Source organism: Lactuca serriola, chromosome 2 (genome assembly GCF_051521515.1).
Source record: "Lactuca serriola cultivar US96UC23 chromosome 2, Lser_US96UC23_V15, whole genome shotgun sequence".
Taxonomy (NCBI): domain Eukaryota; kingdom Viridiplantae; phylum Streptophyta; class Magnoliopsida; order Asterales; family Asteraceae; genus Lactuca; species Lactuca serriola.
The window spans coordinates 131,868,558-131,885,481 of record NC_136409.1 but is presented as its reverse complement, the minus strand read 5'-3'; positions in this window follow the sequence as shown (position 1 = coordinate 131,885,481).

The window sequence follows — 16,924 nt, the reverse complement described above, 5'->3', positions numbered from 1 at the left end:
CCTATTGGCAAGGCAAGGTCTAGGTGTGATCATATCTTAGAGATGTAGTCACACATTGACAAGCCGGGAGAGTTGGGTGTCAAAGTCTTGAGAAAGTTGGTGGTTCAACTACTTTCTAAGTCGCATAGTGAGTTGTTTTAGAACACCTATGAAACAGACTATGACAAGACCCTTAATGATCTTATCTATTTGCTAAGATCAACTTCCTAAAACTTTATGGACATTGACAATGATGACATTGGATATCTAGTAAAGCTCTCTCTTCCCAGTGGACAGGGATCGACCACAGTCAACTCGGTTGACCAAATGGTAAAGAGAAAGGCTAAGTCTGAGATAGTCTCATGTACTATTACCTAAGGGTCCATATGGTCCTATTGGCAAAAGGAAAGGGCATTAGTTGCGAAGCTGCCTAATTTTACCTAAGGATGTTTGACTCTACTTTAGGTAAAATTCCACTATCTAACTCTGCTAAGTTTCTACTCTGAGATTCTTGATACATGATGTGACTGGGTCACATGGTGATGTTTTAAGAATCAAAGAAAAGGTGAAGAAACTTAAAGAAAGAATATGATGAATCTGATCGCGTAGATGGATTTCTATCGCATAGTTTGAAGATCAGATTCTTGAGCTACTTCTTAGGAGTTATGAGATATTGCTTAGGAATAGATAACAACAAGTTTTCATATGGATCGTAAGGATAGTTTTTTTCTGCAAAGTTTTTAAACTAAAATGAAAAATGATGATTTTATTTATTTTAAAATATCCTTACAATGGCATTTGAGGAAAAATTGTTGCTTATATGATTCCATTAATAGCAAGAGTGGAAATATGAAATTGATTCTTTCATTTGCGGTAATGTCTAAATTTACCAAATAAGGAAAGATTCTCATCACCCAAGTTTCAATTGGACCGGAACTTGGAATCATGCAAGTTGTATTGCATGATGAATGAGAACTTTCAAGTATTGGAAAAATTAAGACTAATTACTTGTTCACATGGATGTGTGAGTCAAGTGAAGGACTAAGGGATCGAGTACACATTCTTGTGCACTGGTCAAGTCCACCACAAAAGATCAATAAAATTATTCGTCATAATTTACTAAAGTTCAGTAAATATGGTTATACTTACAAGCTTAAGTGTAATTCTGAGACATTGGAAAAAGGTTTCAATGTATGACAGAGCGAATTAGAAGAATCAAATTAGGCAGAAGGATAAAAGTTTCTCAATTCTGAAAAGATGGGAGAGTACTTTAGTATCAGTTTTGTAATCATCTTAATGATTAAGAAACCATAGCACAATTATTTCTCTAAGGGAATCTTAGTGCATTCTTATGACTAAGAAGAGGAATCTTGAATTGTTGAAATGGTTAAATCAAGAAGATGAGTCATACTTCGTTCCAATATAAGTCTTAGAGTCATACTCCAAGATTGTAACTTGAGTGACATGTCTTAAAGAAGGTTTAAAACACTTGTCAAATGTAAGAGTAAAAGTTTTCTACTCTTGTACATTTGAAATTGGTAAGTTGTGATGTTTTTGATAAAACAAAGAACAACTAAGGCCAATTGTGTGAAGTGTTTGTCTTGATTAGAATCCGCACTATCTCTTGGATGTTTGACAAGGGAGTCTTATAGGTCAAGAGGATAGTGGGAGTCTTAAAGGTCTTGAAAGTCTCAAGAACTAATCAAGAATAAAACCTGAAGTTCTTCACTAGCACACGACTTGAGGTTCATAACCTATCGTATTGACATATTTTGTGCCCATTCCAATTAAAGTTGGCTTTGCATATGAGTTCTTAGAGTTCTCAATCGGTTGCACAACTTGGAAGCAATGGCAGGCCCTTGAGCTGCCAGATGGCAAGAAATTAGATTGAGTTCAGTCCATATGAGTTTGGATTCGTCATTATCCTTGTCCTGTGACTATGGTTTTGATAATTCACATGGATAAGAACACATCCACCATTAAATCTATGTGTCATAAGGTTTCTCTCCGATTCATGAAAATGATGGTGAGGAAACACTTTCACTAAGTAGATTTTAACTAGATAGAAATTGTGATATTTGCATTCTCAAAGTCGTTAGTGGAGCGTGTGTGGTTTACCGGCACACTAACCTGGACTTGTGAGAAGTGGCAAAAAGGTCTAACCATTATGATTACGGCATCCCTCTTCATAATTGTTTAGATACACAAGTGTGCTATCTAAGGGAAGGTGTATGATTTTGATTAAGTTTCATCAAAGCAATCTAGTATCAGAAATCTGAGCTTTGGTAAGAAAGTCAACAAAGTATTGTTTGTTCTAGAAGTTTAGCTGATTTCTGAATACATGTCAAAGCTAGTGGGAGCATAAGTGTTATGCTAATAATCATCATGTTAGTGGTAGCATGATAATTATGATAAGTATTGCAAGTTAGCAAATATAATTATAGAAAACAAAAGGTTTCAATTGGGAAAGAGTTGTTTTGCTATAATTAAGGGAGAGGAAATTATACTTCATCTCAAATCTAAAAGCTTAGATTGAGGTTTTAATCGTATTTAGTCAAGGATATATATATATATATATATATATATATATATATATATATATATATATATATATGAATTTCATGTTGGAATGGCTCAACATAAGGAAATTTTGTATATAGGTCCATTATTTGCATTCTAAAATTCGATTATGATTACAACATCCCTTTTCATAATCTGAATTATGAGAACTTGGCAAATTGAAATGGAAATATTATAGCAAAAGACTGGTTTAGTCTTTATGTGAGACATCATGAATCGTGTCCCATATGCTTCGGATAGAGGATCGATTACATGTGCTATATATTCATCCTTTCTAAAATTTTCCAAATGCCTGGGGCATTAAGAAGGGAAACGGTTTAGAATTGGATATGACTAAAAGGATTAAACAATTGTCGATGACAATCTAAGGTTTACCAAATATTGGTTGCTCAAGGACAGTTGGAAGTATAGTGATAATTGTGGAAGGACCATATTGACATAATCTGTAAGGAGACAACTCTTGTTCAGAAGTGATAGTCAAAATGGAATCTGGAAATGTTTCAAAGTTAGAAATTATTCAATCTGTGTAAGATTAGGAAACTTAATGCAAGAATGATGTTCCCAAGGAGCTGATCTCCTGTGGAATACTTTGTAATGGTTGTTGTCAAGTCCTTGTGATTTTGTGCATAATCATTACAAAAGGATCAATGCATATAAGTTTAGAATCTAACAGATTTCAGTAAATGGCATGAATTTGGAATTCTTTCATTTGTAGTAAGGATTTGGGACTGTGAAAGAGGATCATTGGAGTTATGTTCAATTGATCTAATTCACAAACTCAAGATCATAGACAGACATAGTATGCATACTTGGTGTATGGCATGACTAGTGTTTAGAAAACATAGCGTACATGCTTGGAGCATGGGACAACTATTGTTTTAAATTCAAGAATAAAGTTGATAGCTGAAACAGTATACAATGAATTATTGGGTTTTGAGCATTCTAACACTCCTAAGTGCACATACAACCCTAAATACCTTGGATCTATGTTTTCACTAATTATACATGCAAATGGTTTCCAAGGCATTAAACCTATCACTAGCATGCATTTGACATAAACCATATAATATACTAGTTAGGGAAACAAACCTTTTATGTGGCTTGAAGTCTTGATGTATTTTGCCTTAAGAGCTTAGCACCAATAGTATGAAATGCCTCAAATGGAATCACAACACACTTAGGACAAAGGTGGCTCTTGAGAGAGAATTCCATGCACCAAAACACCTCCATATTTCTCTAAGAAAAGAAGTGGTGATTGTGGCTATGGAGTAACCTATTTATATGTAGGATTCCAAGGGTCATGGGTATAACCCATAATCCATACCCATGGGTTTTATGATCCATGGTTCATGTGGCCCAACTCTTTATGTATCCATACATAAACTTGGTCCAACATGGGTAATAAGCCCAACACATATAAATATAACTAATTATCATAATTAGTCCCCATAGATTTAATTAGTCTCTTTTGATCACTAAATTAATTCCAAATTAATTCTTGATCGATACTAATTAAAACATATGATTTCATATTAATATATTGTAACTTATATTAATAAACCATAAATAACCTTCTCTCAAAAGTCCATCCTAACAAATTGTCCTGATGATATGCAACCCAAATGGACCATGCTACTCTCGGGTCAAGTACATACCAATAATAGTTATGGGCTTAGACATCTAATCCAACAGTCTCCCACTTGGATAAGTCTAAAACTATTATTGCAAGTACGACTTCATAACCCGACTAGCAATCGTAGCTCTTAGAGTCGCTGTCGAAATCTGAACAAATCAATGACGCGTCCATTAGATAAGGGATCATATATTCCTCCATTCTAGATATCATATGGACTGGGACATGGATTATAATCATTCTCTCTGTCCATTTGTTGTTTCCCGATTTCCGATTTATCACGACTGACTAATTGAAAAAATCAAATCAGTCCTGGCCCGACCGAGCACTTCCATTTGTCATCATCAAATCATCGAGGGGCCCACAGATATCGTTTTTTATCCCGAAGGTAAAAGGAATGGATAAACTTCGACTCATATGGCTTGTTCTACTACTTGTTGAATCATACACAAAGGCACATTTTATAACATCGAGTTACCAATGCGTTTTTGTGCAATCAATGTATAACCAACTCATAGTAACAACTCATATCTCTAGGTTTGAAGAATATAAGATATTATCGTCTCATGATCACTCGTGATAAAATCCATGAAGTGATTCCAATGAGCGCGGGTTGAATCCAATACTCAGAACTTATGAGCACTCATGAGTGTTGTAGCACCACCTTGTCCAACATCTTAGACCTCTACAAACCCAACCCATGACAGTCTTGATTCATATCTACTTCCAACATATGACCGACTGTGGATGGTTTGAATAACTTAGTCAATCAGAACAATGACCTAGTTATTCTGGAAGTCAAAACATGCAAAGTGAAACACAATAATAATCGAATCCAATATGGTCTCAGAACTTATGAGTATAAATAAAACACCTTTTATTTATCACCATATGATTACACATTATTAATTGTATACTGTTTCAGCTATCAACTTTATTCTTGAATTAAAACAATAGTTGTACCATGCTCCAAGCATGTACACTATGTTTTTCTAAACACTAGTCATGCCACACACCAAGTATGCATACTATGTTTGTCTATGATCTTTACTTCGTGAAATTGATCAATTGAACATAACTCCAATGATTCTCATTTCACAGTCCCAAATCTTACTACAAATGCAAGAATTCCAAATTCATGCCATTTACTAAAATCTGTTAGATTCTAAACTTATATGCATTGATCCTCTTGTAATGATTATGCACAAATTCACAAAGACTTGGCAACAATCATTACAGAGTATTCCACAGGAGATCAACTCCTTGGAAACATCCTTCTTGCATTAAGTTTCCTAATCATATAGATTGAATACTTTCTAACTTTGAAGCATTTCCATATTCCATTTTGACTATCACTTCTGAACAAGAGTTGCCTCCTTACAGATTATGTCAATATGGTCCTTCCAGAATTAATACTATACTTCCAACTGTCCTTGAGCAACCAATCTTGGGTAAACCTTAGATTGTCCTCAATAATTGCTTAATCATTTTAGTCATATCAATTTCTAGACCTTTTTCCCTTCTTCATGCCCCAGGCATTTGGAAAAACTTAGAAAGAGTGAATATAGCACATGTAATCGATCCTATATCTGAAGCATATGGGACACGATTCATGATGTCTCACATAAAGACTAAACCAGTCTTTTGCTATAATATTTCCATTTCTATTTGCCAAGTTCTCATAATTCAGATTATGAAAAGGGATGTCGTAATCATAATCGAATTTTAGAACGTAAATAATGAACCCATATCTAGAATTTCCTTATGTTGAGCCATCCCAACATGAAATTCATATATATTCTTGACTAAATACGATTAAAACCTCAATCTAAGCTTTTAGATTTGAGATGAAGTATAATTTCCTCTCCCTTAATTATAGCAAAACAACCTTTTCCCAATTGAAACCTTTTGTTTTCTATAATTAACATTGCTAACTTGCAATACTTATCATAATTATCATGCTCCGACTAACATGATGATTATTAGCATAACACTTATTCTCCCACTAGCTTTAACATGTACTCAGAAATCACCTGACTTTCTTACCAAAGTTCAAATTTCTGATACTAGATTGTTTTGATAAAACTTTATCAAAATCTTACACCTTCCCTTAGATAGCACACTTTTGTGTCTAAAAAATTATGAAGAGGGATGCCGTAATCATAATGGTTAGACCTTTTTGCCACTTCTCACAAGTCCAGGTTAGTGTGCCGGTAAACCACACACGCTCCACTAACGACTTTGAGAATGCAAATATCACAATTGCTATCTAGCTAAAATCTACTTAGTGAAAGTGTTTCCTCACCATCATTTTCATGAATCGGAGAGAAACCTTATGAGACTTAGATTTAATGGTGTATGTGTTCTTATCCATGTGAGTTGTCAAAACCATAGTCACAAGACAAGGATAATGACAAATCCAAACTCATATGGACTGAACTCAATCTTAATTTCTTGCCACCTGGCAGCTCAAGGGCCTGCCATTGCTTCCAAGTTGTTATGCACCCAATTGAGAACTCTAAGAACTCATATGCAAAGCCAACTTTAACTGGAATGGACACAGAATATGTCAACACGATAGGTTATAAACCTCAAGTTGTGTGCTAGTGAAGAACTTTAGGTTTTATTCTTGATTAGTTCTTGAGACTTTCAAGAATTTTAAGACTCCCACTGTCCTCTTGACGTATAAGACTTTCTTGTCAGATATTCAAGAGATAGTGTGGATTCTTATCAAGACAAACACTTCACACAATTGGCCTTAGTTGGTCTTTGTTTTATCCAAAACATCACAACTTACCAATTTCAAATGTACAAGAGTAGAAAACTTTACTCTTACATTTGCCATGTGTTTTAAACCTTCTCTAATACATGTCACTCAAGTTACAATCTTGGAGTATGACTCTAAGACTAGTATTGGAACGAAGTATGACTCATCTTCTTGATTTAACCATTTCAACAATTCAAGTTCCTCTTCTTAGTCATAAGAATGCACTAAGATTTCCTTAGAGAACTAATTTTGATATGGTTTCTTAATTATTAAGATGATCACAAAAACTGATACTAAAGTACTCACTCATCTTTTTAGATTTGAGAAACTTTTATCCTTCTGCTTAATTTGATTCTTCTTATTCACTCTGCCATACATTGGAACCTTTTCCAATGTCTCAGAGTTACACTTAAGCTTGTAAGTATAATCATATTTACTGAGCTTTAGTAAACTATGACGAATAGTCTTATCGATCTTTTGTGGTGGACTTAATCAATGCATAAGAATGTGTACTCGATCCCTTATTCCTTTACATGACTCACACATCCATGTGAACAAGTAGTTAGTCTTAATTTTCCAATACTTGAAAGTTCTCGTTCATCATGCTATACAACCTGCATGATTGCAAGTTTCTATCCAACTGAAACTTGGGTGACGAGAATCTTTCCGTATTTGGTAAATTTAGACATTACCACAAATGAAAGAATCAATTTCATATTTCCACTCTTGCTATTAATGGAATCTTATAAGCAACAAAATTTTTCACAGATGTCATTGTAAGGATATTTTAAAATAAATAAAATCAAAAAAAATTTCCTTTTATTTTAAAAACTTTGCGGAAGACCTTATCCTTACAATCCATATGAAAACTTGTTGTTATCTATTCCTAAGCAATATCTCATAACTCCTAAGAAGTAGCTCAAGAATCCAATCTTCAAACTATGCGATAGAAATCCATCTACGCGATCAGATTCAACATATTCTTTCTTTAAGTTTCTTCACTTTTCTTTGATTCTTAAAACATCAACACGTGACCCAGTCACATCATGTATCAAGAATCTCAGAATAGAAACTTAGCAGAGTTAGATAGTGGATATTTACCTGAAGTAGAGTCAAACATCCTTAGGTAAAATTGGCAGCTTCGCAACCAATGCCCCTTCCTTTGGCAATAGCAATATAAACATATGGACCATTTGGTAATGGTATACGAGACTATCACAGAATTAGCTTTCCTCTTTACCATTTGGTCAACCGAGTTGACTATGGCCGATCCCTTTCCATTGGGAAGAGAGAGCTTTACTGGATATCCAATGTCATCATTGTCAATGTCCATAAAGTTTTAGGAAGTTGATCTTAGCAAATAGATAAGATCATTAAGGGTCTTGTCATAGTCTATTTCATAGGGGTCCCAAAGGAACTCACTATGTGACTTAGAAAGTGATTGAGCCACCAACTTTCTCAAGACTTTGACACCCAACTCTCCCGGCTTGTCAATATGTGACTACATCTCCAAGATGTGATCACACCTAGACCTTGCCTTGCCAATGGGGCTTGAGTGACCTTGAACTTGTGTGTTAGGGAGAATAATTGGAGGAGGTGAAAGAAGTATGATTTCCATGGGACATCATCTTCATTTAGGAAAGCTTGTTTCAAGAGATTTGGGAAGATCATAAATGTCTAAACCAGACATCTTTTTGGGAGATATTCAAGATAGTTGATTTAAAGTCCTTAATATAACACCCAATATGAAATATTAAGGCTAGGACCCAACAAACTATTTTATAACTTGGAAGAGGGATGCCGTCCAAGCTATAGAATATTTGAAGGTAGGTGAATGACGATTCACCATTTTCCACCATGAAAAATGAAATAATTTATTAGGTTTTAATTGGATTTGAAACTCCTAGATCTTTTGAGATTCATTGAACTTTTCAATGGCATGTTTCAATCTCGAGTGTGCCCTTCAGGTTTTGTGACTGGGATGCCGAGGATCACAAAACAAGGTGTGAAGTAACCATGCAAATTACTTGGCACCCTTAAGTGTTTACCCCTCAATCGATGTGCCGGTTAACCACACACGCTCCATCGATACTATGATAAACATTAAGTTACCCTTTGCCTACCTTGTTAAATAGGAGTTACTGTGCCAGTTAACCACACACGCTCCACTAACTGACTTAAACAAAGTACAAAGTGTAATTTCATGGATTAGCACCTTATTCACATTTACCTAAGTAACTAAGATTGGGTATTTATGAAAGGTTTAGTTACTTAGTATTTATCATTAATACTTTTAATGAAGGGAGAGTTATTGTCCTTGTCCTACCAGTTCGGCTAACGACCCTCCACCGGTCAAGGAAGCGGTGGGTGAGAGTGGACACCCATTAAACTGCCATTTTATAGGCAATAACATTATACCCCCCCTTATAGACCGGCTTCGTGAATGAGGCCTACTAACGGTAAGACTGACTTTACTTTTATACATACATACATACATACATATATATATATATATATATATATATATATATATATATTATTAACTTATAATATTATAAAGTATAATGGTTGAATTTTAACTTTTAAAATTCTAAGGTCTAGTTTGGAATTAAAGTATACATGGGGGGTAACTTTACAAATTCCAAAACTGGAGGACAAGTTTTGAAACCTTTCAAAACTCTTGGCTTTTTCATTACTTATGAGTTTAATTAAGGTTTAATGAAAAAAAATTCAAGTTCCATAACTTGAGGACAAGTTATGGAAGACATTAAATCATTTAATGATGACATTAAAAATAGAGACTCTTCTATATTCATAACCTATGAGACTTAATGACACTTTAAAAAGAAAAACTCTTCACTTTCCATAAATTGAGGACAAGTTATGGAGTTCATAAAAACCATTAAGATCAAATACTCCAATTAACACAATAATCAAATAATTTTTCTTTGATCTAGATTAAATTCATAAGTAAAGATAATTCACATCAACAATTTTCAAGAAATTAGATAATCATATAAACTAATACAAATCTTGAAACTTTGACAATTATCCTTTGAAGACTCTTGGACTTCATAACCTGAAGAGTTAATAAATGAGACATTTCACATCCATAACTTATGGAAGTTTCAAAACTCTTAAGATCATAACTTTAAAAAAAACTTTTGAGTTCCAAAATTTTATGACAAAATTTGTAACTCTTTAAAACCACTTAGATCAAACTTTTAAAACAAATAAAATAATCATATCATTCTATCTTTTAATAAATTGACCTGATTCAAATCTTGTAGTAAAGTGACTCAAATTTTACAAATAATTAGTTTTTCATAAAATCAAGTAATTATCATAAAATTTGACAAACTTCATGTTTTTTTTTTCCATCAACTTGAAAAAAAATACATTTGCATCAAATATAGTAGAAAACAACCCATGGCTCTGATACCACTGTTGGGTTTTGAGTATTCTAACACTCCTAAGTGCACATACAACCCTAAATACCTTGGATCTATGTTTTCACTAATTATACATGCAAATGGTTTCCAAGGCATTAAACTTATAACTAGCATGCATTTGACATAAACCATATAATATACTAGTTAGGGAAACAAACCTTTTATGTGGCTTGAAGTCTTGATGTATTTTGCCTTAAGAGCTTAGCACCAATAGTATGAAATGCCTCAAATGGAATCACAACACACCTAGCACAAAGGTGGCTCTTGAGAGAGAATTCCATGCACCAAAACACCTCCATATTTCTCTAAGAAAAGAAGTGGTGATTTTGGCTATGGGGTAACCTATTTATATGTAGGATTCCAAGGGTCATGGGTATAACCCATAATCCATACCCATGGGTTTTATGATCCATGGTTCATGTGGCCCAACTCTTTATGTATCCATACATAAACTTGGTCCAACATGGGTCATAAGCCCAACACATATAAATATAACTAATTATCATAATTAGTCCCCATAGATTTAATTAGTCTCTTTTGATCACTAAATTAATTCCAAATTAATTCTTGATCGATATTAATTAAAACATATGATTTCATATTAATATATTATGACTTATATTAATAAACCATAAATAACCTTCTCTCAAAAGTCCATCCTAACAAATTGTCCTGATGATATGCAACCCAAATGGACCATGCTACTCTCGGGTCAAGCACATACCAATAATAGTTATGGGCTTAGACATCTAATCCAACATGAATAGTGTGTAATCATATGGTGATAAATAAAAGGTGTTTTATTTATGTTCATAGGTTTTGATACCATATTGGATTCAATTATTCTTGTGCTTCATTTTGCATGTTTTGACTTCCATAATAAACTAGGTTATTCTTCCGGAATGACTAAGTTATTCAAACCATCCACAGTCGGTCATATGTTGGAAGTAGATATGAATCAAGACTGTCATGGGTTAGCTTGTAGAGGTCTAAGATGTTGGACAAAGGGCTACAACACTCATGAGTGCTCGTAAGTTCTGAGTATTGGATTCAACCCGCGCTCATTGGAATCACTTCATGGATTTTATCACGAGTGATCATGAGACGATAATATCTTATATTCTTCAAACCTAGAGATATGAGTTGATAGTACATTGATTGCACGAAAACGCATTGGTAACTCAATGTTATAAAACGTGTCCTTGTGTATGATTCAACAAGTAGTAGAACAAGCCATATGAGCCGAAGTTTATCCATTCCTTTTAACTTCGGGATAAAAGCGATATCTGTGGGCCCCTTGATGATTTGATGATGACAAATGGAAGTGCTCGGCCGGGCCAGGACTGATTTGATTTGTTCAATTAGTCAGTCGTCATAAATCGGAAATCGGGAAACAAAAAATGGAAAGAGAGAATGATTATAATCCATGTGTCAGTCCATATGATATCTAGAATGGAGGAATATATGATCCCTTATCTAATGGACAAGTCATTGACAAAGGTAAGAGTTCATCGACAAAGTCAGAGTTCGACTGAAGATTTTGAGAGCTACGATTGCCAGTCGGTTCTTGAAGTCATACGCAATAATAGTTTTAGACTTATCCAAGTGGGAGACTATTGGATTAATGTCTAAGTCCATAACTATAATTGGTAAGACTTGACCCGACCCGACATGGTCCATTTTGGTTGCATGGCATCATGCATTTGGATAGACTATAATGAGAGAAATAAGACACTTATGGTTATTAATATATTATAAGTTCTAGTATATTAATAATAAGAATAATAAGATTATTTAATTAGTATTGATTAAGAATTAATCTAGGATTAATTAAGTGAACAAAAGAAGACTAATTAAATATATGGGTTGATTGTGCAAATCATCCATACTTATATAGTGGGCTAATGCTCCATGGATTATCTAGTTGGGCTAAAACCCATATGATGCTCCATGGATGCTCCATGGTGTTTTTGTACCGATGGATCATGGAAATGAAAGGCCATGTCAATTAGGGTTTACATGGTGTAAACCTAACTATATATGCATCTTATTCTTGACCAAAATCGGCCACTAGTATCATTCTAGAGAGGGCTAGCCGATTTCATGAGTTGTGGATTTCTCTCAAGTTATTCCAAGTGTATTTGGTCTTGTGTGAACCATTTGAGGTGTCACACTTGAGGCACTAGACAATCAAGCTTCATGAAGACATTCTGCATCAAAGAGGTATGTCTTCTATCTTGTTATATTCATTGTTTTTGTATGCTAGATTAGGATAATACCTTAGATGTTCATATTTGCATGTATAATAGAGAAAACATAGATCCAAGGTATTTAGAGTTGCATGTACATTTAAGAGTGTTAGAATGCTCAAAACCCAACACTATCATGGTGAATCTTTTATTCCTCTAGTCGTCTTTCCAAGTAACGAAATGACCGATTTAATCGACGATGTGATGTCGAGAGAAAATGATACCAACCTTGATGAAGGAACCCCGAATACAAGGGGCAGCGATATGGATGATGATTTTGCACAGTTGTTGGAAGAAGTGGAAACTAAATTGTATCCTGGTTGCATCTTTTCTTCCCTTGAGTTTCTAGCAAAGTTAATGCATATCAAGGTGAACAACAAATGGACTGATAGTTCATTTGATCAACTCCCTGAGTTGTTGCAATTAGCGTTTCCCAAAGGCAACAAGGTTCCCCTTTCACATTATCTAGCCAAAAAGAAATTGTAATCTGTTGGTCTGGGGTATGAGTCGATACATGTGTGCAAAAACGATTGTTGTCTCTTTTAGAAAGAACACGATTCAGTGCAAGTTTCTCCTGTTTGTAAAGAGAGTTGATGGATCGATAAAAACACCAAGGGTAAGAAAGTACCTCATAAGGTGTTACGGTACTTTCTTGTGACCCCTAGACTACGACGTTTATATTGTTCGAGGCACACTGCTAAAAATATTATTTGGCATAGTACTGGATGTTCAAAAGATGGTGTGATGCTTCATCCTATTGATGGGGAACATTGGCAAGATTTTGATAAAAAAATACACCGACTTCTCGAGTGAACCCCGTAACGTACGCCTAGGTCTTTTAGCTGACGGTTTCAATCCATTTGGAAACATGTTTAATCTACATAGCACATGGTCGGTCATACTCACCACATACAATCTGCCACCCTAGCTTTGTATGAAAGAGTCGTCATTCATGTTGACTTTGTTGATTCCCGGACCGAAAGCTCATGGTAAGGATATGGATGTTTTCCTTAGGCCGTTGGTGGAAGAGCTTAAAGATTTGTGGCACTCGGCCATACGTATTAAAGATGCGGCGACAAACACATTATTCATGATGAGAGATATGTTGTTGTGGACAATAAATGACTCGCCAGCTCGTAGTAGTCTATCAGGTTGGAGTGGGCAAGGGTATAGAGCATGTGCTACTTGCAATGAAGACACTCCTTCGTACCGTGTAACAAACAAAGTTGTATATATCGGTCATCATCATTTCCTAGATGCTAATGATCCGTTAAGAAAGAGGTTTGACTTTAACGGGATGGAAGAGACAAGACCCGCTCCGAGACACTTTATTAATGACGACATACAAGAGCAAGTAGGTCATCTACTAACTCGTAAACCGGGTAAACATCTTGAGCATGGAGGCCGGGAGCCAAAGCAGAAAGATTATGAGTTGAACTGGTCGAAAGAAGCATTTTCTTCAAACTCGAGTATTGGTCTTCTCTACAGTAGAAACACAACATAGATTTCATGCATGTTGAGAAAAATGTGGACGTGAGTTTGTTAGGTACTCTTCTAATGAACGATAAAAGCAAAGACACATCAAATGCACGAGAGAACTTGAGAATTCTAAACATTTGAAGAAATGAATGGTTGCAAAAAAATGGTGACAAGTTTCATAGACCCCATGCAAAATACTCTTTCACAAAATCTAGTCGACAACTCTTTTTTCAATTTATAAAAGATGTTAAAATGCCGGATGGGTTTGGTTCTAACATCAGTAAGAAAGTGAACGATACCAATACTAACATTATTGGGTTGAAATCGCATGACCCCCACATTCTTATGCAATGTCTGATATCGATTGGAGTAAGAGGGTTGTTAGACAAAGACACTTATACACCTATTGTAGAACTTTGTACGTTTTTCAAGCAATTTTGTTCCAGAACATTGAAGGTGGAGGATATGAGGAAAGCAAAAGTAGACATTATTACAATCTTGTGCAAGTTAGAATTGATTTATCCTCCAGTGTTTTGACATTATGGTTCATTTACTATTGCATTTACCAAATGAAGCGATTGTCGGAGGCCCGGTATGTATGAGATGGATGTATCCCTTCGAAAGGTATATGAAAAAACTAAAAAAACAATGTCATAAACAAGGCGAGGCCGGAAGGTTCTATAGCTGAGGGTTATGTTGCTGAAGAAGCTTTATCATTTTGTTCGATGTACCTTCGAGATGTAAAGAATCGTCCAGAAAGAAATGAAGATGTTGTCATTGAAAAAACAAAGTTTTGGATGTTTGAGTCTAAATGTCAACCGACCAGCACAACTCAAATCAAAACTCTTAATTTAACGGAAATGTGTAACATGGAATGGTTTGTATTGAATACCTGTGAAGAAGTCACATAGTATATCAAGTAACTAATCTTATCTAACTTTCATCCTTAATTTTTTTTAATCTTTTTAAATCTATATCATTTGGTCATCAACATAGGAAATTCAAATCTGAACATCCCCAAAGTGATGAAAAGAGAGAATTTCGTAATTGGTTTCGTGACAAGGTAATATAAATTAATAAACAAATTTGTTTCATTGATCTAACGAATACATAATACATATTACTTTATAATTGCTAGGTTCATCAAATGAAAGTAGAAAGCTCTCCAAAATTCCACATAGAGTTGTCGGCTCTTCCAATGGGTCCGCAAATGAATGCTTATTCTTACACCGCATGCATAGTCAATGGTGTTAGGTTTATGGTACTTAGTTGTGACGCACAACGTACAACACAAAAATTTGGGGTTTTAGTGGTGGGTGAGAAAGGCGAGAAATATTATGGCCGGTTAGAAAAGATTATAGAGTTGAGGTATACACATGATTATTCAACTGTACTATTTCGTTGCAAGTGGTTTTATACTCGAACATGAGTTATTACTAGTAATAATTTCACCGGTATCGACACACGACGCGAAGCATACAAAGATGATCAACTCATATATGCTTCACAAGCCAAACAAGTGTTCTACATCAGAGAGCCAAACAATAACCATCGGTGTGTTGTCGAGCATGTTAACCATCGAAGTATTTGGGATCTACCATCGAACGATGACCGTGTCCAAAATGTTGACAATGGCTCACACGAAAATGTGGACAATGTAGATGTACTTCAAAATATCTCTTCATCCGATGCTCCAATTTTTATCGATTTCAGTGTGTACTTTCAAAACATTCCTAGAGTCATTATTGATGTAGAAAGTGCAACTAAAGTTCCTCCGCCAACTGGTATAGTCAATGATGTTTGTGATTGCGAGACTGATTAGGATGAGACCGATTCTGATTATGATACCGCAGAAGACACTAAAGGATATGGGGAAGATTCTGATTAGAATAGTTCTTATGTAATATGTGTATGTAATATGACTATATTTGGATTTCTTGTTTAAATAGAAATGTTTATTCCTATGTAAATGTTTATTTCTATGTAATGTGTATTTGTAATAAAAATTGTATTCGTATATCTTATAATTTTTTAGGAAATGATGACAATATGGCTTTTGTTTATATATACCATGATTGTTGTTATGGGTCATGGACATGGGGGTGATGGAGCTGAGGACCCACCTCTCCCAGGTGGTAGAGGTGTTGGTCATCAAAAGCAAGACGGTAAGTCTTATTATGAATTTTTATTTACTATTTTTGTTCAGTTATTATAAATTAAATACCGTTTCTAATAATTTTTAGTTACATTTGTAGTTGAGCAACCTGCACGCAGGAAAGTTCGAGGCAAAGCGAAAAATATAAAGCTTGAAAAAGCAATCTTACGGAACCAGGGCAAACCGATTAGCATGAAATATGATAGGGATATCACGTTTGATCCCGTAGGAGAGCCGAAAGACATGTTTTCTCGAGAAGTTAGAAAAACAATGTGGCAGATGGTCCCTTTATTAGATAAATGGACTTGGAAAAAAGTTTCCCCTACAATACAGGACACCGTATTATAACATTTAGCGGTAATTATTTATTTAAATATATTTATATATGGTTAACTATAATTGTTTTTTACTTGGTTAACTTTTTTTTTTGTAGACAAAGTTTGTTTTGGATCAGATGTACCGGGATGTACAAGCTAATATGTTGACAGAGAGTTTTCAAGCAGCTTTGTTAAAAGGTTATCGAGAATGTAAAGCTAACGCAAAAGAATATTTTATGTTAGTCGGAGGGTATGAAGATATCCCGGGAGCATTAGCCAACCCTCCAGAGGGTATGGAAGTTGATAACTAGAA